General features: G+C 35.2%; 1 long non-coding RNA gene across 1 annotated transcript; it reads left to right on the top strand.

Moving 5' to 3' along the window:
- Positions 1-10,959: 10,959 nt before the first annotated feature.
- Positions 10,960-13,972, top strand: LOC112022922 (uncharacterized). Its single transcript, XR_010632372.1, has 3 exons — positions 10,960-11,319; positions 12,432-12,493; positions 13,709-13,972. It is a non-coding gene; the product is annotated as an uncharacterized LOC112022922 (long non-coding RNA).
- Positions 13,973-26,779: the final 12,807 nt, after the last annotated feature.

The following is a 26,779-nucleotide window of genomic DNA, read 5'->3' as shown; positions in this document are numbered from 1 at the left end:
CTCATATTTCTGCATAATCCAGTTATACATTTCTTCAATCTCCGATTAATAGCATTTTCTAGTCTTTTCTAAATATCACATTCAGCATTATAACTTTACATTCTCAAATTCTTGAAATTGTAAAACAGTCATGTTTACTTTTAATGTCCTGTGAACTTATTGGTGTCAGCTATATTCATTTGCATCAAACTTACTGAGTGACCAAAATCCCCTTAGGAGTTAGGAATCCTTGCTCCAAAATCTTCACTTGATAGCCTTTATATATTACTCACTTTGTAAGTATTTTGCTTATCTCTCTCTTTCACAATTCAGTAAACTTGATTTTAAAGGCCTGTAAAAAAATGCCTTCCATAAAGTTGCAAGCATTTTTTTCTCTAAAAAGATTCAATCTTCAAAGAGAGATCAAGGCAGTAAAGACTAATGATCGGCTCTCATAAAGGTCAACTAATCAATTCTTCAAGTTTTTTTGTTTACACTGAATGGTGGGACTCGAGGAAAAGGAATTATACATGACAGTCACCAAGGAAGCCACCTAGCAACAGCTATCACGTCCAGGCCTAAATGTCCAAGTCATTCTTTAACTCATGAAAAAGTGGCTATTTTCTACTGGTGTATTCATCGTAATGCCAAATAGCCAAAAAAAAAAAATTATATAAGGCTGTCTCACCCAAACTGTAGGAAGCCAGTTCTGTTCAAGGTTCTGTCTCACCCATATAGGAAGAAGCCATGTGTTGGAACATGAGAGCATTTGAATTAGAGTAAATCCTGGGAACTAGTAAGCTTACTTGTAGAAGGTCCCTGGTTGACAGTGGGAAAAAAGAAACTTATATATGGAAATTCTCTAAGCCTCACAAATCACAACCTTATATTGTGTGTATGGTCAACTTACAGATTCCTTGACATGGTTATCCACTTACTATATTAAAATCCATTTTTTAATGCAATTAACTTTAGTCAACATTCAGCCATTTTAAGAGATTGAACAATAAACAAGCATTTGCAGGAAGCAGTAGTGCAGAAGCAACACATAAGATCAAAGACAAGAGGACTTTGTGAATTACTCTGGCCAAAAATTGCTTTATAAAATTTAGTCTTGTACATGCATAGAGTAAAAGGCCTTCAATTCATCGTATCATATTATATTCTATGATAAGGTAAAACTTCATGCAAAATATAAATAAAGTATCAAAATGGGCTATGGACTGATGTGCAAAGAAACAAATATTCTCTCAGTTATTACTCTAAATTTAGTTAAATACAATCTCAGTACCTTGTCTTAATAAATAAAGTTTGCCTAACACAACAATGCCTTAACTCCAACTACTTAGGTTCAGTGCTAAAACATATAAAAAAGTGCTAAACCATATAAAAGCGGGATCAAGAATACACAGTTTCTGCATAATGAGCTTAAGGCCAAAGAATGACATCAGAAGAATACAATGTAGAATGCACTAAACAAATGACTTCTGATCCCTAGAGCAGATATTACTTTTCCTTGTCAATGGAAACCTTATCTCCAAAAACCTTTTGTTTGGCCAATACACATGGTGCAATAGCTCTATTTTCAACCATAGATTTAATCTAATGGCTTAAGCCTTTGACACAAGATTTAATCTAATGGCTTAAGCCTTTGACACCTCACCAATCCAGCAATCCGTGTGCTCACTTTTCTTTTCATTTTAGCTTCACTTTTCAGTAAAACAGTCTCTCCTCTCTCTCTCTCTCCCACTTCAACCGGTGTCTCTCTCTCCACTTTAACTCTTCCATTTCAGATTTTCAACCATTGTCGTTAGGGTGTTGACAACAAGCTTGCCCAGATTCGTTGGTCTCCGCCACAAATGCCCACATTGGATTTCTTGCCGTCGCTTTTGAGTCGCCGACCGTGCCATCCATGTCAGTTTTTGCCGTTAAGTCCACCACTGCTCACCGTAAACTATAAACAAGTAACTTCCTCTCATTTCTTATTTCGTTTTGCTTCCTTTCATGATTCTTGTTAATTTATTGTGGAACGTTTTGAGATTTTGATAATGGGTACAAAACCCAGTGAAGTGTGAGTGTGGGTGTGTCATTGGCTGAGGACCGGCGGGTGACCGGTGGCCTTCCTTCCTTTATCTTCGCTAGATTTGTGAGTTTGGACTGGTGGATGCTGACAGTGGTGGGTGTTTGGCGTTATTAGGATCACGGTATTATTTTTGTGTCTTGCTCTGTCGTGGGTTTAAACTTTAAAGGGAAGGCCTGCCATGATGCGTTGCCTACTGGTCAAAATTTGGTGAAGCGTAGAGTACTAGATGTGGCTACTTGCAAGATGTGTACTTTGACTGCTGAAGATTGTATCCATGCTCTTTGGGAGTGCGGTGTAGCTCAGGATGTATGGGCTGGAAGCTTGGTTGGAATGCAGAAGGTAGCGACGCAGCAGGTCTCCTTCTTACATTTGGTAGAAAAATTGTTGGGGGGAGAAGTCCATGGAGGTATGCGAATTATTCTTGGTACAGGCGTGGCTTATCTGGAATCAAAGGAATTTGGTGGTGTACGGTGGACAAGTGCAGGATCCCTCTGTTATTATCAGGCGAGCTAAGGATTTTTTGGAGAACTTGCAACGATCTCAAACCCGACTTTCGGTGCAACATCGCAGGACACATCAGAGTACGTGGGTGCCTCCTCCTACTGGGCACTTTAAACTCAATTTTTATGCTGCCGTTTTTTCAAACCCGCCATCCACAGGTTATGGGGCTGTTACTCGCAATGAGAATGCTGAAGTGATGGCCTCCTTTTCTGCCCGTGGTATGATGGCTGCTGATAGTAGTAAAGCAGAGTTACTTGCATGTCGCAGGGCTATTTTTAATGATATTCAAGTTTTATTGGCAGAGTTACCATGGTTTTCTATTAGTAGTGTGAAACGAGAGGCTAATTCTGTGACTTACTTGTTAGCCCACTATGCTAGACATATTCTGGAGGATGTTTTTTGGATTGAGGATCCTCCTCCCCGCTTTAGAAGCTTTGTATTTTGATCTTGCTCATATTCATTAAATTCTAAAAAATATAATTTTGTAAAATTTTCCAATTTTTTTACACTCTTCAAAATATAATTAATAACATTAATCCTAAAATAAAAATAAATAAGTAAGTAAATAAAGGAAAAATAAATTCCTTAAAATGAGGCCACACCTCATATTCCTTAAAATTATCTCAATGTCACTATTAGGAGCAAAATGTTTACGCATAAAACTAGTTTTCCCAATATATTTAACTTAATCTGTTCTTATTTTTAGGTATTTATCATGTTCTTCAATTGTCTTCTCTTTACATTGCAAATTTCATTAATTCTCTTTATCATGTTCTAAACACGTGCCTAATTTGTGCAAGGAGGCAAGTTAAAAAAAAATTCTGCAGTAGATGTTTTCAATGCTTGTGGAAAAAGTGACAGCTTGATGAAAAAATAACCAACAGGGGTCCTAGCTGATGGCTAGTTCAGTCATGAATACTAAATAAATTTCATCAAAAACATTTTTTGAAAATATTTTTCGCATTTTCAAATATTTAGTAAAGTAGGAAAATCTAGTCAACGGAAAACTTGTTGTCTGATCATCAAAAAACAAGGACTTAGGGTGGGGAACATTTTCCAATTTTTTGGGTATAAAATACTTTCTACTCTTAAAATTGAAGCTACTAGAGTTAATATAGATTCTGTTTTGGCATGTTTTACTCCTTTTTTTTTCATTGGTAAATTGCATTCTAAACCTTATAGTTTAAGGGGTGTGACAAAATAAATTCTAAAGTTTTAAAAATAACAAATTAAATCTATGTATTGGGCTTGAATATATATATATATATATATTATTGAGAATTTTAACTTATGGTGTCTGCTCTTGATGATAACTCTTTATTATCAGACCAAGACACCATTCAATTTTTGGTATAGGTGGAGATTAAACTCCAGATCTCTTACTCAACCATTAGAAACTTTATCAATTAAGCTAACTGAAACTCACTATTAGGCTTGAAATTGAATATGTGTTAAAGGTTTAATTTGTTACTTTCTAAAATCTCATGGTTTAATTTGTTCCTTTTGAAACTATATGATTAAATTTATAGGTCTAGTTAACAAGTGCTCTTAAGGTATTTTTTAATGAACATTTAAAAAAATTAATACCATTTTTATGAGAATTAGAAAAATTTGCCAAAAAAGTCAAATTGTTTTTCTCTTTTAGACAAAGTTTGGCTACATATGTTGAAAATTTAATTATTGGATTACATGTTCTTTACGCTCTTAACATACATGTTAAATTTTGTGCCAATCTGAGACTATTTAGTATATGATTCATCAACTTATTTTTTATGCATAATTTTATACTTTAAAAACTTGCAATTTAAACAATTGACAAATAACAAAGTTACTAATTTTTGATCTTCTAGAAATTTTGCAAATATGGGGAATATAAGAAGAAAATGTAATCCAATGGTGGATTTGTCAAAGGACAAAGTTTAGCTACAAAATTCGTTGTAGCATTAGGTTACAACCTTACTCAATAAAATAAACATTACTACATATTTTGAAAATCTAACTATTGAATTGCATGTTCTTTACTCTCTTAATACACATATCAAATTTTGAATCAATCAAATATTATTTACTATGTGATCTATAAGTTTATATTTTATGCATAATTTTAAACTACAAAAACTTGCAATTTAGACTATTTATTAATGATATAGTTATTGATTTTCAATTTTCTAGAAATTTTGTAATTATAGAGAATATAAGAAGAATATGTCATGCAATGGTGAATTGGTCAAAATTCACCTCTAATAAAAATATATTGAGTAAGGTTGTAGCTACAACCAATTTTATAGCTAAACTTTGTCATTTGTCAAAATTCACATTTAATAAAAAAGATATTGAGTGAAGTTGTAGCCTTGGGCTACAACCAAGTTTGTAACCAAAATTTGTCTATTTATTTTCTCATAAAAGTTTTCCTATAATAGTTTACTAACAAATGCCCTTTAAGATATTTATTTACAAAACCCTTAATTTATTACTATTTGAAACTTTAGAGTTTAAGTGTGTGTTTGGGTAGAGATTAAAAATGAAAATTATTTCACCATTCAGCTTATTTTTACTACTATTTACGGGTATCACTACACTTTTTTGCACTATTCATAGAACCCACTGTACTATTTTAACAAACTTTTACCTTTATCTACAGTACTTTCAGTAATGATTTTTCAGTTTCAGCAAAATAAGCGATATCTAAACACACCATAATTTGTTAATTTTGAAATAGTAAGTTTAATTTGTTATCAAAGATGTAGTGAGGAGCTATCATTTTCCTACTTATATTTTTTCAGGGAGAGATGAGGAACGTCAATACTGAAGTTTTGATTGGATGGCCTGCAAAAGAAAAATCATACAATAGATAGTCCAGCCCCAAATTTGGTGAAACTGTAAAGAGACACTTACTTGTAGGACGATGACTTCTATGGCCTATAATAAGTTATTGAACAAATATAAGTGATTGTAGAGTGGATGAAATTTGTAATTATTCACTACCGGTAAACAATTTGAGCAAGTGACTATATTACCTTATTCTCCTTGCATAGGAAAACATGACCCAACTTAGATTTGGTTCAAATTTGTAGGTCCCACTTTTATTTTTTTGCAAAGATAGCTAGTTAACCAACCACTTTGTCAAAATGGTCAAAATTCTTGTAGTTCAATTGGCACTTCGTAATATTTATATTTATTGGTCTAACTTTCTAGTGGGTAGGGTGCACCAAATTTCAAGCTGTGAGGATTAGAGAATTTCGCAATACTTAAGTTTTTGATGCCTCACCATTGACTAAAAATATTCTGCTAGTAAGTTAACTATTTCCCAGGAATTGATCCTTTTCAGCAGCTCTCGTGTGTTGGTGAGACACAGCATTGTACACAATTGGCTTCCTTCAATTTGGGTGAGACAGAGCCTTCTAGTTGTTAACAATCATGGTGTTTCTACTTCAAAGAAGATACAACAAATTGAAAATGGTTGATTTACTCTCAACCCTGATTTGGTTGTACTGAAGTCGCAAGGTTGAAGAAGACTAAATTAGGGATGACCGTTGGTTTTGAAATGCACCGTTTCACTAAAACAAGAACGCACCGTTTTATGTGTTTTGGTATTTAAACTCTAGTAGGTGGAACGACGTCGTCTAAGAGCTGGGTTGAATTCAATTGTATTGGCGCGAAGATCTTAGTCAGTTAAGGAGTTAGTTATCTTCCTAAATTCACGGAACTGATCCGTTCAGTTGGGACTAATTATGTTATTCCATATCTTAGTCATATTACATTATAAATATAGAATTGTAATCTCAGATTATGTATTGAGTAAGAAAATTCAGTTTCTCACATTCTCTCTCTCTCTCTCTCTTCTCTGTTACTCTTTCCTTTACTGTAATTTTCTCTTCACACAAACAGATCTTAATCTCAGTTCAATCACACTTGAATACTGAGATTGTGTTTCTTAATTCTTTAAGAAAATCTTTATGGTATCAGAGCCACAGATTCCTGTACAAAACTCAACAATGGCAGCCACAAACTCAACAGCTTGCATCGTCTTCTTCCACAGGTACAAGCTCTTCAACGTTTGCTAATTCTTCAATGAATGTAATGAATCAACCTCTTCTTCTTCTCTCGAATATGTCAAATATGATGACAGTTAAGTTGGATAATACCAACTATATTGTGTGGAAACATCAAATCACAATGATTCTAGAAACTTATTCTCTGTATGAGCTAATTGAAGAACCAAAATTGGCTCTAGAGAAATTTCTTAGAGATCTTAGTGGAGCTTACACTGCAATTGTGAATCCAGAATATACAATCTGGAGATCTAAAGAGAAAGCCTTACTAACCTTCATTAGCTCTACTCTCTCACCATCAATTTTGTCTCTCACCGTTGGATGTACTTCTGCATTGGAAGTTTGGAAGGCCCTAGAAAATAGGTTCTCTTCAATCTCTAGGTCTCATGTTATGAATCTAAAGGGGGAGCTTCATAATCTTAAGAAGGGCACAGATTCTGTTGATGCTTATCTAAGGAAAATCAAAGTTGTGAGGGATAAACTACTAGCAGTTGGAGTAATTTTGGATGATGAGGAGTTGCTCCATATAACACTCAAGGGGTTACCAAAGGACTATAATGCTTTCAGGTCAGCAATAAGGACCAGAAGCACACCATTAAGCTTTGATGAGCTGTCAACTATGCTTAGTGGTGAAGAAGAATCCTTAAATGAAGGGTTGGATCCTAAAGAATCAATCTTTGCAATGGCAGCTACTGCTACTCCAAGGCCAGGTGGTAACTTCAATCAGCAAGGTGGTCATTTCAATCAGAATAATCGAGGGAGAGGCAGAGGAAGTTATAACAATAGAGGTGGAAGAGGAGGAAGAGGTGCAAGTAATTACACACCTTATTCTAATCAGTTCACTTCCTACCACCCAAATCAGTTAAGCTCAAGCTCATCTGCTCCAAGGTCAGATAGGCCTATGTGCCAAATCTGCAACAAACTTGGTCATACTGCTATAGACTGTTATCATAGGATGGACTATGCCTATCAAGGCAAGCATCCACCAACCAAACTTGCTGCTATGGCCACAGCATCCAATGCTTACCTTGCACAGGAGCAGCCTTGGCTTGCAGACAGTGCAGCCACTGATCATGTGACTGCTAACCTTAATCAACTCAGCCTTGCTCAGCCATATGGAGGTCAGGATCATCTCACAGTAGGGAATGGACAGCACTTACCAATTACTCACATAGGTAACACCCTCATTCCTTCATCGTCTTCCACTCTTCAATTACACAATGTCCTTAGAGTTCCATCCATCTCTTCCAATCTTGCTTCTGTCCATAAAATCTGTCAAGATAACAATTGTTGGTGTTATTTTGACAAAAACATTCTATCCATTCAAGCATTGGCCACGGGGAAGGTCCTATACCAAGGCAAGAGTAAGGATGGTGTTTACCCCATCTATCCTCAGAAAGCTTCACAGCTTCATTTGTCTTCCAAAAACTGTAATCATGCTTCTAAATTCTATAATACTGTGTCTAGGACTGGTAGTTTCAATAAGACACTTTGGCACATGAGACTTGGTCATCCACATGATCAAGTTCTCAAATATGTGTTTCCTCATGTTAGTTTTGTCATGAATAAGTGCACACCTTTGGTTCAAACTTGTATTCATTGTTTACATGGTAAAATACACAACTTACCTTTTCCTAAATCTCAATTTGTTGCTTCATCTCCTTTTGAACTTGTGCATTCTAATGTATGGGGTCTTGCTCCTATCACATCTATCAATGGTTTTAGGTATTATGTTATTTTTGTTGATCATTTTACAAGGTTTACTTGGTTATATCCTCTTAAACACAAGTCTGAAGTATTTTCCAAGTTTCTCTTGTTCAAAGCCTTGGTTGAAACTCAATTCTCTGCCACAATAAAATCTTTCAGATCTGATGGAGGTGGGGAGTATACTTCTACTGTTTTTAGGTCCTTTCTGTCACAACATGACATTATCCATCAAGTCTCTTGTCCATATACACCCCAACAAAATGGCCTAGTTGAAAGGAAACACAGGCACCTCATTGAAACCACTATCACAATGCTGTCTCAAGCCTCTATGTCCAATTCTTTTTGGTCCTATGCACTTCTCACTGCCACTTTCTTGATCAACTTGCTTCCTACTTCAGTTCTTAATTTTGTCTCTCCCTGGTCTAAGTTGTATTCTAATTTCCCAGACCTATCCCAACTCAAGGTCTATGGTTGTGCATGCTACCCTCATCTTAGACCTTACTCTAGTCATAAGCTTGATCACAGAACTAAGGAGTGTATTTTCTTAGGTTACTCCACTAGTTCTAAAGGGTACTTGTGTTTTGATCCTTCTTCTCACCACATATACACCTCTAGGCATGTCCTGTTCAATGAAGCAAAGTTTCCTTCATCCAAACCTCTACCTTCTAGCAGTCAGTCCTCCTCATCAGTTTCTACTATTTCACATGCTCTCTGGTTATCCAATCTCCTCTATCTTCATGCATCTAATCAACCCTCCCTATTAGGCCCATATAATTCTCATACCACTCCCTCACCACTTGCTACCATTGATTCTAATGCAACTGATGTTCATGCATCTGCTCCTATAACTTCTGCTCATATAATCACACCACAACTTGACCCTACCCTACCTACTATTTCAACCTCCACTCCTTCCTCCACTGATTCAGTTATCCCTATACCTATATCCACTCCTTCATCTGCTGTTTCCCCTTTACCTACTGCTCCTGTTGATCCTATCCAACATCCAATGCAGACCAAATCCAAGAGTGGCATTGTTAAACCCAATCCTAAACTATGTTATAAGGCTGTGCTGGATTACACACACACTGAACCACCTTCTTACAAGCTTGCTTCCAAGTATCCAGTGTGGTTTGCAGCTATGGATGCAGAATTCCAAGCATTACAAAGACAACAAACCTGGTCCTTGGTTCCTGCTCCTCCTCATGCTAACCTGGTTGGGTGTAAGTGGGTGTTTAAGATCAAGCTTCACAGTGATGGTACTATTGCTCGCTATAAGGCCAGGCTTGTTGCAAAAGGATTTCACCAACAAGCTGGTATTGATTACTCAGAAACCTTCAGTCCAGTGGTCAAGCCAGCTACTGTCAGACTTGTCCTTGCCATTGCTGTTAGTTGTAATTGGACATTAAAACAGCTAGATGTGTCCAATGCTTTTCTTCATGGTCACCTCAAAGAGGAAGTATACATGCAGCAACCTCCAGGCTATGTTGATACAGCTCATCCTGACTATGTTTGCAGGTTACAAAAATCACTTTGTGGTCTCAAACAAGCACCACGGGCTTGGTTTGAGAGGTTCACTTTTCACTTAGTTCATCTGGGATTTCAAGCTTCATTTGCTGACAGTTCCTTGTTCATCTTTCAATCCAAGGATTCTATCATCTATCTCCTTCTTTATGTAGATGATATTATCCTCACAGGGAATAATTCCAAGCATGTTTCTTCTCTTGTTGCTGCTCTAAGTTCTGTATTTGACATTAAGGATCTTGGGGATCTTAATTACTTCTTGGGTGTCCAGATTTCCAGAACTCCATTTGGACTTCATCTCACACAGTCTAAATATGCTTCAGATGTTCTTCATCGTTTTCACATGGAAAATTCTAAACCAACCAAGACTCCTTGCTGCTCGTCTACTCGTTTGCTCCCTCATGATGGTATTGCTCTTTCTGACCCCACTGAGTATAGGAGCATGGTTGGGGCTCTGCAATATTTGACATTCACACGTCCAGACCTTGCTTTTAGCGTGCATCAACTGTGTCAATTCATGAGCAATCCTACAACTATACATCTTGAAGCTGCTAAGAGAGTTCTCAGATATCTTCGTGGCAATCTTTATCATGGCATTTCCTTCTCCCCTGCTCCTTTGACTCTCACTGTAACACCCCGACCCAATTTTATAGTTAAACTATGTGTTTAAATAGTTAATTAATATGTTAAGCCACTTTCTTACTAAAATTAATAGAAGAGTATTTATAAAAATATTATTTTATAATATCTTTGAATAAGAATTGTAGAGATTATAAATAATTGAATGCTTAATTTTATTATGTATATATATACTAAGTATACGTATGTACCAAACTATATTAATTGGTTTAAGTTATTACATACATAGTTGATGTTTTAATTAGGCATGATGCATGAGATATTATAGTAGAAATTCCACCCACATGTAACTAATGGAAATTCAACACACACAATGCCAAAGTTTCATGCATGATGACAAACCCCAAAGACCAAGTCTTGGCCATGCAATCACCAAGCTCCACCTAATTCTTTCCTTGACTTTCTCAAGCAATTAGAACATATATGCTCTTTTAGGGTGATGGATATAACTTTATAAAGGTAAGGATATATATATATATATATATGTATGTATGTATGTATGTATATGCAAGAATTATTTTTGTAGCAAAGTGAGTGTAAATGCAAGAATTGTCAAAAGTTGGAAAAAGGGGGTGTGATATTTTCTTCCTAGCATCCCACGTATCCCACTCCAATTGTCCACATTCTTATCTTCTTTTGTGCCCCAAAAGTCTTCTCACTTTTCTGAATTTTTTGGCTGCACCAGAACAGAAGTCCAGCTCTTTTCTTCTTTCTCTCTTCTTCCTTTGCCCTCACACCGCAATATCTCTCCCTTACTTTCTCACTGAAAATTCTAGTCTCTCTAAGAAGAAATTAAGAGCCTAAACACTAGGGTTTCATCTTCAAAGTGTGTGGGTAAGTAAATTAAACCTCATATGTTTTTGGGTGTTTTGATAGTATAATTGTTTTGTTTATTTTCCTTCTTTGTTCTCTGTTCTGATTTTAGAAGATGAACTTATGATTCTGTTTTAGTGACTTGAAAGTTTGATGATATTTGGTCTATTGGATGATTATTTAGGTATTTTAATATGTTTATTATAGGAATAAAAATACCTAAGTGATATGAAGGCCAATTTCTATTTGTTGATGATTTTAGAAAGAATATGTACTGAAGCTGTCTCTGTGACAGATTTGAGGTTTACAACAAGAAAATTCTGTATTAAATTGTATATAGTTAATTTGGATGCTAGGGTTATTTTCTATGCAAGCTAAGACATATATGGTTGTTATGGAATTGGTCTCACATTATTTGGATGAGTAGAAAAATAATGATTTAATTTTGAAGTTACAAGAAATTCTGTCAGGACAGATTTGAGTATTCTGGATTGTATGATTTTTAGTAAATTATGCTTTAAATGCTCTGTAAAATTGTATGAGGTTTGGATGTGATTTGGTGGTCCGTTTGTATTTTATAAATGAAGTATATGCTGCTGGAATAAAACCATGAACAGTAAGGGGTATGCCTAACTTTGAGGATTTGACTCTAAAGTAAGGGTGAATGATTTGAGCTATAATTTATTATGCTCATCATATGTTATGTCTGGATCATAGAGTAATTTTGTATAACTCGGTTCAAGGTTTAGTACTCAATGGCGGAGTTCTAAACCATGCGACGGTTGTATTTACGTAGCTGTTTTGTTGAACATGCTGTATGTTTCCTTAAGTGTGTTTATGGTTACATGACAATGCTTAAAAGAGTTTATGTTTATGCATGCATTGTTGCCCTAAGCTCAAAGCACCCTTTTGAAATGAGGTTGGCTCTTCTAGAAATATGATATGAATGTGAGAATTTTGATTTCTCTATGATTTAGTACACCACGTGGTTTGATGAATGTATTTTGTGTTTGTGGGAACCTCGTGGAGGTGGAATTAGGATTTCTTTAATTTTAAGAGATAGGTTTTGAGATGAATGTGTAAGTTTATGATGAGCAAGTTATGGATAGTAATAAGTTTTGATTTCGGTTTAGGTGTTACCAATCGCCTGGTCTAAGCTCCTTCGACTTTAGGCTCTCGGTTCCTCTGCTATCAGGTAAGGGATAAGTTATATGGGCATTTGGTAAGTCATGAGGTTATTTTAAAGTATGTTATGCATTAAAATGTTTTTGATTAGAGATATGGCATGTAAGCATTATCAGACAAAGATATGTTCGTGGGCTTCTGAAACCCTATGTATATGATTTAAGCATATTAATACTATTACTAATTCCACGAACATGATGCTTAAAGAAAAGAATGTAAATGCTATTATAATGAAATATTATGCAAAATAAGAAATGTCAGTATGATGTAAAGTATGAAATGTTTTCGGGTTATGTCCTCTGATGATCTGAACTCTGCTAGTAGGGGTTAATTACTAGCTTTCCATGGAAAACGTTATCTGATTGGCCATTATAAGTGGGACTGGCTCTGCTGTACCCGCCCCTTGTTGGTTACGGCCAACTTGTGGGGGAAGCCAACCTACCCCCATGGTTGGAAGATATGTATTATGATGTGATCCCGGGAATACCTGGCATTGTGGGGAATGCTGGATGCCTAGTACTGTGGTGCTAGAAGCCTCCCAAATAAGTACAGACTTATCAGCTAGGGACTAACCAATAAGTTATTTATGAACAGCTATGTTATGTTATTAATCATGAGAGAATTATTTTATTTAAATGCATTGGGAAAGGTTAAAAGCTCTCATGAAAAGAAGAAGTTTCTGATGAAAAGAAAGCTGTTCATTAAAGATAAAAGTTTCTGAAGTTCTGTTATGTTATAAAGATAAAGTTTCTGAAGAAAGTACAAGTTCATGTTAAGAAGTCATCAGATATCTGTTTTTCTTATGAAACGTTAAGTTTTACGATTATGGAAGTTATAATATTTTTACGAGAAGAAGTTTATGAAGAAAAGTTTTATTATCCTATAAGATGCTTCCAGTTTAAGACAAAGTTACCGATTATTTTATTTAAGTTTAAAATGATTATTTTGTAATGAAAATATATACGGTGACTTTGTAAGAAATGAAAGAAATTCAATCTAAAAGGTTTCGATAAAATTATTCTGATAAGGAAAGGGAGAACAACTATTTTCCTACGAAAAGCTTATAAGCTATTATTATAAATAGTATAAAATACTATGCATGAAATGATGTTCTCCTATCCGAACGTTGATAAAATGAAATGATTTAATTTACATGCATACTTATTGAATTCTCATATATCTTACCTTTACTGAGCTGTGTAGCTCACCCCTTCCACTCTTTCAGTTAGCAGGTTTTTAATTTGGAGCAGAGGGAGCCTTAGTCAAGTTTTGGAAGGAGCTGGTTTTAGTTTATATGTATAGATCCTAAAGTAGTATTTGATGTTTAGTTTTGTAGCATTGTGTATTTTAGGATCTAATGAAAGTGTATACCTTAAAGCATTAAGAGATGTATTATGTGAAAGTATGAAATTTGAAAAAAACCTGGTGGATTATGTTATTCTTCGAGTACAGTATAGATGCTCTAAATGTCAAGTGAAATTTTATATCATTTAAGTAGAGAAACAAAGATGATATGAAAGAGGGAAGCCCTTGTAATAGTTTTTCTAAAAGCTTTTGTTAAAAGTTAAGTTGGTTCTTGTTAATATCAGGTTTAAACTTGATATTAGCATTCCGGTCATAGTCACAAATCCGGATATCGGGTTTGGGGCGTGACACTCACAGCCTTCTCGGACGCAGACTGGGCTGGAGATCTTTTTGACCGTCGTTCTACCACAAGCCTTCTGGTGTTTCTTAGTCCTTCTCCCATTTCTTGGTCTTCCAAGAAACAGACCACTGTTGCTCGTTCTTCCACGGAGGCAGAATATCGTGCCTTGGCCGCTACTGCTGCAGAGATGTCTTGGCTACGAATTCTTTTCTAGGAATTGAGGATTTTTCTATCTCATGTCCCTGTCATTTGGTGTGATAATGCTTCCGCTATTGCTCTCTCTGCTAACCCTGTCTTCCATTCTCGCACTAAGAACATCGAAGTTGACTACCACTATGTTCGTGAGAAGGTGTTGCGTCGTGACTTGTGTGTGCATTTTGTTTCTGGCAAAGACAACCTTTCTGATATTTTCACCAAACCATTGCCTTCTCCTTCATTTATTCTTCAACGGTGCAAACTTCTGTTGGATACCTCCCCCAAAAGTTTGAAGGGGGATGTTAACAATCATGGTGTTTCTACTTCAAAGAAGATACAACAAATTGAAAATGGTTGATTTACTCTCAACCCTGATTTGGTTGTACTGAAGTCGCAAGGTTGAAGAAGACTAAATTGGGGATGACCGTTGGTTTTGAAACGCACCGTTTCACTAAAACAAGAACGCACCGTTTTATGTGTTTTGGTATTTAAACTCCAGAAGGTGGAACGACGTCGTCTGAGAGCTGGGTTGAATTCAGTTGTATTGGCGCGAAGATCTTAGTCAGTTAAGGAGTTAGTTATCTTTCTAAATTCACGGAACTGATCCGTTCAGTTGGGACTAATTCTGTTATTCCATATCTTAGTCATATTACATTATAAATATAGAATTGTAATCTCAGATTATGTATTGAGTAAGAAAATTCAGTTTCTCACATTCTCTCTCTCCCTCTCTTTCTCTCTTCTCTGTTACTCTTTCCTTTACTGTAATTTTCTCTTCACACAAACAGATCTTAATCTCAGTTCAATCACACTTGAATACTGAGATTGTGTTTCTTAATTCTTTAAGAAAATCTTCACTAGTTCTATACAAATATATGGGCTATCGCCTATATGGCCTTGAGATAAAGATACACCTGAGAAGAAAGCAACGTCTTCACAAGATAAAGAAATGACTTGGACATTTAGGCCTGGAGGTGTTAAGTATTGCCAGGTGGCTTTCTTGGTGACTGTCATATATAATTCCTTTTCTATCGTGTCCCACTATTCAGTATAAAGGAAGGACTTTAATCATTTTATTAGTAAACTGTTGTCGGAGGCGACCGTTAGCCAAATTTTTAACGCTACAATTGTGATTGCATATAACTTTAGTTTTTTGCGTCCAGTAGTAATTTTAAAATTTTCGAAGTGATCTAAGTCCAAACCCATTTTACTTGAAATGATGAGATTTTATTTTCTTAATTTCACAATGTACAAAATGCCATGTTGTTTAAAATTTTAAATAACGTGTCACTAGATACACTTTTAGATTTATAATATTTAATTTAAACTATGAAATTGATGCGTTGCAATTGAAGTGGATCTTTCTTTCTTTTCTTTTTTTCTTCTTTTTTTTAAGAAAGGAACTAGATCCAATTTTTTTTTTTTTTTTTTATATTTTACTACCTCTATTTTAGGAAGTAAAAAAAGAAAACGTTTTTTTTTTTTTTTTTTTTTTTTTTTTTTTTTAGAAACAAACTAACTGTTAAACACATATAGGGTAGTGTTAGAATAATGCTAACTTGATTAAATTCAGCATTTTTTTTAACGGATAGAAACGATAAAGTTGAACTTAAATCTATAATGTTCACTTCCTCCGTGATTATAGTTATTTATCACTAGTCCAATATACCAATTAATTTTTAAATTAAAAAAAAAATAGTTTTAGCCATTAAAAAAATGTTTTTTTTTTATAATTTTATTATATGTGGGATTTGAATCCATATTCCTTATTCAATAAAGGGAAACTTCACTAGTTGAACTAACATAAACCCTCTAAATTTACCATTTGTTAATTGCATAAGCTTTGTCATATATACGTGGTAAATTATCAACTAGCACATAATACTGTTGTGGAAAAAACGCAATTCAGGTAATTTTTTTTTTTTAACTATTCTATCTTTTTACTTTTAACAATCACTGATTTACATCTTTAATATCCAAAGTTCCAGCTCCTTCAATAAAAGTGTTGCGCACACAAACATTTGGGAGCTTCTTCAATAATTACATATATCAATTTGTATATGATAAACTATTTAAGGCAATAATTCCAAGTCAATCCAGGCAAAGAGTTCAAAGTTATATATAACTAGTCACGAACTCATGTGTTACGCGTGATAATTATTTTTATGGAGGTTTTATTAAAAAAAAAAATTACAATCTAAGCTATTTTAATAATGAGTAATGTATTTCGTAATCATATTTTTATTTACTATAGGAACAATCATAAATGTAATATAGAAAAAATTTTATTATATTTTTTATGTGTTTTTGAATTTTTGACACAAAGCAAAGAAAATAATGATAAAAAACAACAAACAACCAAAGCTTTTAAACAGAAAAAAAAAATTTAAAAACATGCTAGAATGTAAAATAAACAAGCAAACAACAAAGTCAAGAAAGAATTAATGCATGGACATGTTATAATACTTATGCATGAGTACCCTTCTTTACCCACACAACACTTGCATTTGGGGTGATATCCTTTGAGGATTGGGTACTTGAGTCATTATTCTCAAACCTTAAGGTGAAGTTGGCCAAACATGAGGTGATGGTGTCAATCATCTTCATCACATCACTCATAATGGGTTCTCCTTCTTTCTCTTTTGGTTGCTTGGGTTTCCCATTGCCTTTTCCTTGTCTTCTTGGCTTTTGAAGATCCGCATTCTTCAATGCTTGGAACTTGTAGTAATTTGGGCTAGTGTGCTCTAAGATTCCACAATTATGGCAATAGTGTTGCGTTTGTGGACCTCTTTGTCTCTTAGGAAGAGACTTTCCTCTCGCCTTGGACTTAGTCATAATTGGCTTGGGAGACTTCGTCAAAACCATTTGATTCACCACAATTGGCTTTTTTTTCAAATTTTACATTGTCAACAAAAGGAGAGGACGCTTCTTTAGCCTTGACAAACTTCATGTCCTTTGACACTTTAGAGTTTGAGCTACCTTCTCCGGTATACCTTAAGCCACTTCTATCCAAAGAGGGGTTTTGATAGGCAAGCACTTCATTAAGTTTCTTGGAAGCAAAAGCGCTCCACTTTGGCATTTTCTTGAACAAGCTCAAGCTCAAGAAACTTTATCTTGGAATAGGTATTGTTTAGTTCTTCATTTAACCCTTAACTTCACACTTGGTCTCTTTGTACCACATGAGGATGCTTATAATCCTCTTCGGCTTTCTTCATCTTTCTAATGGCTGCCTAAGCCACTCTTGCATATTCTTCACTCCAAGAAGTGCATTGTAGGATTCTTGCAACCTATTTGTTCCTTCATAAACGCAATCTTCTTCATCATCATCAGATTCATCTCCAACACCAATAGATTCCACTTTGGTATGCTCACCAAGCTCTTCCTTTAGAGTACTTAAATCTTTCGAAAAATCTACGAGTGCAATGACCATGAAAGTAGAGTAGTTTCCTTCCCCATCACAGCTTTATTCAAAATCGGAGTTTGAGCTATCCGAATCACTAATGGTTGTAGCAAGAGCTCTACCCTTTTCCTTCAAATAGGTAGGGCATTCTTTCTTCAAATGACCATGCTCGTTGCACTCATAACAAGTGATTTCTTGAGAATGAGAAGAGTCTTTGGAATCCTTCGTTTTGAAGTCCTTATCTTTCTTGAAATTGGAGAATTTTCCTTTCTCAAAGGACTTCCCATCCTTTTTGAACCTCAAGAACTTGCGAAAGTTCTTTGCAAGGAATGCCACCCCTTTTTCAACATCATCCTCTTCTGAGGAATCTTGAGTTTCAATTCTCTCATTGATCAACTTAAGAGAAAGGGATTTGCTCTTCCTTTGAGATGGTAAAGTGAGCTCATATGTTTGAAGAGAGCTAATAAGTTCTCGGACCTTTATCTCATCAAGATCCTTGCTCTCCTCAATGGTGGTTACCTTGGCTCAGAAGCTCTCTAGCAATGATCTAAGGATTTTCGTTACTACTTTGGAGTCTTCCGTCTTCTCACCCAAGTTCAATTTCCCAATTACCACTTCATTCAACTTTCCACAGAATGAGTCGAATGATTCATCTTTGCTCACCTTCAATTCTTCAAACCCAGTGGTAAGCATTTGAAGTTTGGTATCCTTCACCTTCTTGGTGCCTTTGTAGGTAGTCTCCTAAATTTGTTGTGCCTTCTTGGCAATTGGCACATGAGAAATCCTGTGAAATTCATCTGGTGAGACACCACAAAATATAGCATTAAGTGCTTTGCTTTTAGCATTAGCCGCTGCGAGAGTTGCCTTATCCCAAGTAGATTTGGTAGCCTCCAACCTTGTCTAACCAATTTCTACAGCATCCCACACACTCTCATCAATGGAGCACAAAAATGCAAGCATATGCACTTTCCAAAATGCGTAATTACTTTCATCAAAGAAGGGAGGTGCCTTGAGAACTTAAGACCTATCCATCTTAGGGGTTAAGGATCACACTAAGGATATAGAAATCAGACAATGTGTACCCGCTTTGATACCAATTGAAAACTCACTTAGTGTATAAAACACTTGTGAATGTTTAGACCCCAAAAACAAATTTTCCAATACAAGCTTATATTCAAACAATATATGTGCAGAATATGAAATATAAGCAATACACAATTTAACAAACTACTCTAAGCCATTAATTAATCACAACCAACAAAAATTAAAAGTTAAGAGTAAGGGAACGAAAGATGCAAACACAAGATAACATCGGCATGTGTTATCGAAGAGGAAACAAAAAAACTTAGCGAAAAACTTCTTCGCCGCCCTCCAAGCGGTAAATGATCCACTAAAAAATCAGTTGGGATACATGAATAGCAATAAACCCTCCAAGTCTAATCTATCCAATGCACCTAAGCCCTCCAAACTTCTTGCTCAAATAAGGTTACGCCGAATCGTGTCTTCTCTAACTTTCCGAATTCCGCAGTTAGCCCATTGCATCAACCAATATGAATTGGTTCTCTCTTGAACTGCTTCCCAAACACCAAGAACCTTCTCATTACTCTAAATTTGGTGAGGTAAGGATTTGGTTTATAATCCTCTCATGGGTATGACAATGGGAAGGGTGAGTAAAGGAATTTGAAGAGTTAAGTGTATAAGATTGTGGATGAATCAATCTTATTTTTCTCTAGGGTTTCTCTCTTAAAATTCTCTCTGAAAGCTCTCTACATTTCATGGGTATAAGGGTATTTATAGTAGAATATGAAATGGAATGTGAAAAGTCATTTTTCAGCAAAACAGGGTGCACTGGCGAGTCACTCGCGACTGAGATGAGTTGCGAGTTCCAGTTGCCAGTTACCAAACTAGGCTAGATTGTATGCTTCACACGTGTACTTCATCTTCATGTATGCTTCACACGTGTGCTTCATTTTGGTAAGTCACCACTCATAAGTCAGTCACGAGTCCAGTTGCGAGTCACCTTCTTGTTGCACACTCTTGATCAAATCTTCACACTTTCTCACACATAACCTTTACATTATTCCCACCTAAATACAAAGTTTCTAGATGCTGAATTCTAGTTGCCAGTTACCAAACTAGGCCAAACTGTACTTTTTGTCTTGTAGTGATCCAGCTAGCCTGACTCTTCATCTTCCTATGTGCTTCACATGTGTGCTTCATTTTGACGGGTCACCACTCACGAGTTAGTCGCGAGTCACCTTCTTGTTGCACACTCTTGATAAAATCTTCACACTCTCTCACACACAACCCTTATATTATTCTCACTTAAATACAAGGTTTCTAAATGCTGAATTACAAGCAAATTTGGCACGGAATAAAGCCAACACATAGTTGAATAAATTCAACTTGACATAATAGAATAAATACCAAATTACAATAAATACCAAATTATCCAAATCATGCTATGTAATAGAATAATATTATATTTTTATATGCTATATTTAATTTTTTATAACGCAATAGGATAAAAAAAATAAAAAAAATTTAAAAGACAAAACTAAATTGCATCAACCCAAAGTAGAGTTTTAAAGAATATAAAAAATTATCAACCTAAAGCAGAGATGCAAGAAAAATTAGAAAAATCTACCAAAAAATTGAGAGAGAGAGAGAGAAAGAGAGAGAGATAACCTTTTTTTTGTGAGGAAAAACTATGCATAGAATGAAAGAGATAGTGACAAATTTATAGTAAGAGGGTGTGAATAAGAAGAGACAAAAATAAAGGAAGATGAAGGGAAATAGGAAGAATGATATTAATGTAAAGGGTAGTGGGAGATGAAAAGCTAAGAGAGAGATATATGTTGAAGAAGTAGTGGGGAGATGAAAAGGTAAGAGAGTGAGAAAGATTGGAGAAGTGTAAATATTAAAAAAAATAAATGTTAAAAATAATTATAGGAAAATTGGAAAGAAAAAAGATAATGACATAGACGTTGATGTGGCTCAACTGAAGCGTAGCAATAATAAATGTTACGCTTCAGCTTTTAGATACAATATAGATTCATAGCTCACAAACCTCTCTATGTTTCTTATCTCTTCTATAGCGGTTGACGAACAAGACAGAGACGGCAGAGAATTAAAAATTAACCTTTAAAATTTCAATGACTAAAATAAAAGTGTATTCAATTTCAAAAAAATATAATAATTTTTTTTTTCTATTTTAATTTTCATTCGTAAGCATCAATGTACTGTTTCGTAAAGTATTTTTGTTATTTATTTATATGCCCTTTCTTCTCAAATATATATATATATATATGCCCTAGTGCGGGACTCAAAAGTGAGTTAAGGCTTTGTTATGTGATGTAAACAATGTTGTTAGACAATGGTGAAAATATTACATTCAACTAAATTTAGAGTACTTAATAACTTGAAAGATAATTTCTGTTTCATTGAAGGTGAGTCCATGGTCCCTCTTGATCTTTTATTTATATTTTGCATCAAGCTTTACCTTATGATAAAATATAACAAGATTAATTGAAGTCCTTCTACTGTGTATGTACTGCTGTACAAGACAAATTTTAAAGCATTTTTGGCCAGTGTAGTTCACAAAGTCCTTTTGCCTTCATCTCAAGTGTTGCCTCTGCGGTCTGCACTGAGCAATTCTTTAAATGGCTGGATGGCCATTAAAGTTAATTTCATTTAGAATCTCTTTCAATTTAATAAAGTTTGACTTATAATACATAGGTAAAACCAAGTTTTCCCATTCTGAAAGAGAGACAAAAACAAAACATGCGCAAACTGTCTGAGTAATACATAAAGGCCCTAAAGGGTACCATGAGAAGTATAAGGTAGATGCAAATGAATTATATGGCAGACCCCACTAAATTCACAGGACAATGATAGTAAGCATGACGTGTCTTGCAATGTCAACAATTTGACAATGTAAACTTATAATTCAGAAATATTACTGTATAATATTGTTAATCTGAGATTAAAGAAAATGTATACTTGGATTATGCAGAAATATGGGATACTAATGGAAGCAAAAAAGGGACTTAAATTCTATACAACTACTGCCATGAGAGTAAAAATGTAGCACTCCTATTAACATAAGGGGCATTGGAAGTTCTACATCCTTTAAATGAAGAAGCAATGCTCGTTGAAGTACAACAACTGCAGAGCTCTCCAAGTGTCAAACAATGTTAAACAGTGTCCGTATGTTAAATTTTTGGAAAGAAAATTAAACTCCCACACGGTTATTAACTCAATGCATGCTAAATTTTAGAGATAAGAGGAAGTGTGATATCTTTAGCTCTAGCTCTAGTAACACTCATTAATCACTGCCACTAATAAAAAAAAGATGAATTATCAGTTGATACCACTCTCACTAAATAATTTTATGCTTCTGTCATTCATATGTAATGGCTAACAAGCCCCTAATAATTACAATAGTATCAGGGCCTCATCTTTGTCACATGGAATTATCTTACTTCACAACCCAAATGTATTTTCAAACTGGTCCAGTTCATCTTTGTCACAGCAACCACAAGAGCAGGATAAACAAATAATGGTTTCCAGTCAATGTGAAGCTGAAGCTAGTAATCAATCAAAAGCATGTGAAGTTGAAGCAATTCCAATTGAACATGATATTTTTCAGTAAATGGAAATGCAATTGTCTCAACAAAAAACCATTCATAGGGAACCTATCTGGCGGACGCATGGCAAAGGGAAGATGTTCCAGGCTACAGCAAATAATTAAAAGCACATGTCCTGCATTTATATGATTCCAGACACAAAATTGAAGTACATGATTCCAAGCATAAATATGACAGCTTAAACATAGATGTGAATTATAGTCGTATATTTTTAGAAAACGTTCATAGATTAATCTTTATTATCAAGGAATCCAAGATGAACAATCTCATCTAGTTGAATTAGTTTTCTTTTGTGAATGCTTTAATTTTTTAAGTATTAACTTATAATTCAGTATTGTGATAAGAATATGAACACTTGGGTGCACTAGGTGTCTTGTACTCTTGTTGTTGATAAAGTCCCCTGTTCGGTACATTATAAGCATTGAGGTAGGTATTTGGTCCAAAGTGCAAAACAATGTTAATATTTTTACAGTAATACCATAAAAAAAAATTAAAAAAATAGTCACAGTAATCTCTTTTTTAGTTGAATAAATTCTTTAAATGTTGAATTTCAACCATTTCTCCATCTCATGTCTTCTTAAATTAGTCAAGTCTTTGGATTCAGGATTTGGAATTTCTGACTAGCTTGGCAATCCTACTAGTCAGAGCCGCCTGCCTGCTGATTTCATTATTTGGTAGTTTTAATTTAGTGGAGAGCTACATTCCGTAATACATACAACACTGAAGCAAACTAAATGATTCTGGCACCAAGACACAACATAGACTTGCATTATTTGCAGGTAAAGGTTACCCTCAAAGAGACTTGGCAAGAGTTTTCATCTAGACAAATTTTTTTTTTTTCAAATTTTTTTTTTCCTTTTGTTTCATTTCTTTAATTTGAACTAGTCCATGATTTTCAGATTTAGTAGTGTCAAGGTCATTAGAGAAACTACCCATATTGAAGCATCTTTGCTCACTACATACTTTAACATTTTTTATTCATTAGTGAATAAAATAGAAGGAAACATGGCAGTCCATGCACATTGCCTAATTTTTTGTAAATGCATACAGCAGGGCTATTTTTTTTATTATTTAGTAAACAAAGAGAGAACATGTGATGTGGGAGACACAAGAAGATTATTATTTAGTATTATTTATGTTTGCAAGCCCATTGTATTTTTATGTTTTAGGTCCTATTAGTTTATTGGGCTTTTAGTTATTGGGCTTTTAGTATTTTAATTTAGAAGTAAGGTTATTTTTGTAATAAGACAATTAGGGTTTCCTAGTCAATTAGAACTAGAGTTTAGCAATCCTTTATAAACAACTTATTGTACTCCTTAAGAGTTAGTTGATATTTTGATGATTGAAAAAAAATGGCCGTTTGGTCTTTTCTTGGTCTGGTGCTGACTCTAGGTCTACCTTAGGTGCTGACTCCTAATGGTTTCCTCGCTTAGTGCTGACTCCAAACAAGGCCTAGGTGCTGACTCCTAAGTCATATCCCTTTATTTTTCTATTGTTTAGTTTTCGTTCTGGTTGTCCTGTGTCATATTTGGTATCAGAGCAAACATCGATCTGTTTGAAGCATCCTACAGTCAATCCAGAACTAGAAAAAATCACAAAAAAAAAAAAAAAAAAACCATCACTGCCGTGTTTCCACCACTAGAAAGTTATCTTTGTCATTTTTCTACTTAGTACCAGAAAACTGTCCTATAGTTGCGTTACTGAACAGAAAACCAGATATTCAAGCCAACCGAAAACCTCCAATCCAAAACCCGCAATCAAGTCTCCAAATCCCTTGCAACCACAAAGACAAAGAAAGAAGAGAGAGAGCTCATCAAGTCATCGCTGCTGTCACACCACACCACCGCCAACAAATGCCCACAGTCAGATCTGGTCAAATTATTTTATGAAGTTTGCTTCGCACGCCACCACCATCCCTTTCTAGATGTTGCGCCAACATCACCCTCACTTGCCCAATGCTACCACCGCCGACGCAATCCCACCAACAGCCTCATAAGGTAATGGTAACCAAGCTCTTTGTTTTAAAAACCCAACGCATTTGTCTCTCAAAATTCTACCTGACCCATTAGCCTCTCAAACACAATTTTACCTGGCCCAAATAAAGACCCCAACACAGCCCATTATAAACTTAGCTCAATCCAATAGCCCAGCAAACAAAAAAAAAAAAAAAAGTCATCCTATTGCAAAATCCACAGCCAAATCCACGTTGATGCCTAGGTTTTTCTTTTGGTGTTCAAACTTCAAACAGTGAAGCTTTATTTGGTTAATGCCATGACAATCCCTTCGTTAGTGGGCCATACTTAGCAAGTCAAGTTGGCAAAATATTTTTGCCCAGTGAGCTATGGTAATATCTGAAGCACCTTATTTTGATGGTGATAATACTTATCCACGAGATTTTGTCAACTGGATGAATGGCATGGAGCAATTCTTTGAGCAAGCAAATTTTGTAGATAACAAAAAGGTTAGGTATGCCAAGTTGAAGTTAAGAGGTCATGCACAAAAGTTTTGGGAGGAGCTTGAATATTTCCGCTATATGGATTATGAACCTGCCATCAGTGTGTGGGAAGATATGAAAGAAAAGCTTTGTGATGAGTATTTGTCACCATACTATCGAGCTAAGTATTTACCCCAATCTCAATCTCAGTGTGGTACTTTTCAAGTTGAAGCAAATACGATAAATTCTCATCATCATCCTATTTCATGTCCTCAACGCACTTTTGAACAATCTACCAAGGAAATATCTACCAGGGAAGTAACGGAATTAACTATAAAGCTCATGAAAGATATTCAAGACAAGATTGCTCAATACAAGAAGACTCAATCCGATTCAATTGGGAAACCAAGGACACTAGATCACAATGAACTTCTTGCTGCCCCAATAGAAGACAACATTGATGATGATATCTTGGTCGTTGAGAATCCTCCAGCAACACCAAAGCCTAATGTTGACACAGACGTACATGCCTCAACAAGTGTTGCTTTAACATTCGTGCAAGGAAATGAATCTATTGAAGAGCGAAAAGGTGAAGAGATGGTGCCTAAAGAGAGTATTATGTTAGAGGGTACACATGATGTGAAAGTTGAAGTTGTTAAATGTACTTCTAATCAACCCTCCACAGTCCTTGAAGATCTACATCTTGGTGAAGTCGAAGAGGTTAAAACCATAGTGCTTCCTATGGTTCATAAGGTTCAAGAAGAGATTCTACTGATTCCACACATTGATTTTGTTATTCCAAATGAGTTTGATGTGGTGGAATTCAAGGTTTTTCTTTTCCCTGTGCTCCCTAAGGTGATTCCAGATTTGAAGCAAGTGTTACTTGTTAGCATTCTAATCCCTCAACACTTTAGAACTCGAGGTTGAGTTTTCTCCAACCAGAGGAGAATGATGTGGGAGACACAAGAAGATTATTATTTAGTATTATTTATGTTTGCAAGCCCATTGTATTTTTATGTTTTAGGTCCTATTAGTTTATTGGGCTTTTAGTATTTTAATTTAGAAGTAAGGTTATTTTTGTAATAAGGCAATTAGGGTTTCCTAGCCAATTAGAACTAGGGTTTAGCAATCCTTTATAAGCAACTTATTGTACTCCTAGGTGCTGACTCCTAGTGGTTTTCCCGCTTGGTGCTGACTCCAAGCAAGGCCTAGGTGTTGACTCCTAGGTCATATCCTTTATTTTTCTGTTATTTAGTTTTTGTTCTGGTTGTCCTGCGTCAACATGATTGATGATTCAGGAGCATAAGTGAAAAAAAAAATTGAATTTTAACAATATCATGAATTTCAACCAATAAAGAAAAACAGGGGATAACAAGGTTAAACCACCAGATTCTCCACCATTCCCCCTTATCTACCTTAGCTTTATGTTCATTTGCAGATGGATGCATAAGAGCAGCCAGCCTGATCTAGCAGACCACCTAGTTGGCATTGAATGGTGATTAATTCGTTGGACCTTGTAGAATTGTAGGTTTCCAAACCCTTATTTTGTAGTTCAAAACAAAATCCATCTTTGCCTCAAATTTAGTTGCTACACCATGTTTTAGTTACCATATTGATATGGAAAAATCAGCAGTTTCCGTCCAGGCTAATTGATATTCCCAACTCAAAAAGATATAGTTCTACAGCTTAACACAAGGACAGACTGAACTAGCTTCACGCTAATTGATATTCCCAACTCAAAAAGATATAGTTCTACAGCTTAACACAAGGACAGACTGAACTAGCTTCACTATAAACAATATACATCTAAAATGCAGTTAGATAAACATAACTTGAAGAAATATGAGGAATCCCACATCAAATGAAGAATCATTTTTCTCATCCAATGATACATTGGGTTCTTTTATTCATCAGAATACCTGAACAAAGAATGCAATCATAGCTAAGCAGCACAGCTGAACAAGAAAGCAACA

The sequence above is a fragment of the Quercus suber genome, unplaced genomic scaffold (genome assembly GCF_002906115.3).
Source record: "Quercus suber isolate HL8 unplaced genomic scaffold, Cork oak 2.0 scaffold_282, whole genome shotgun sequence".
NCBI lineage: Eukaryota > Viridiplantae > Streptophyta > Magnoliopsida > Fagales > Fagaceae > Quercus > Quercus suber.
Note: the sequence above shows the minus strand (reverse complement) of the source record. Positions and strands in the feature narration are given on the sequence as shown.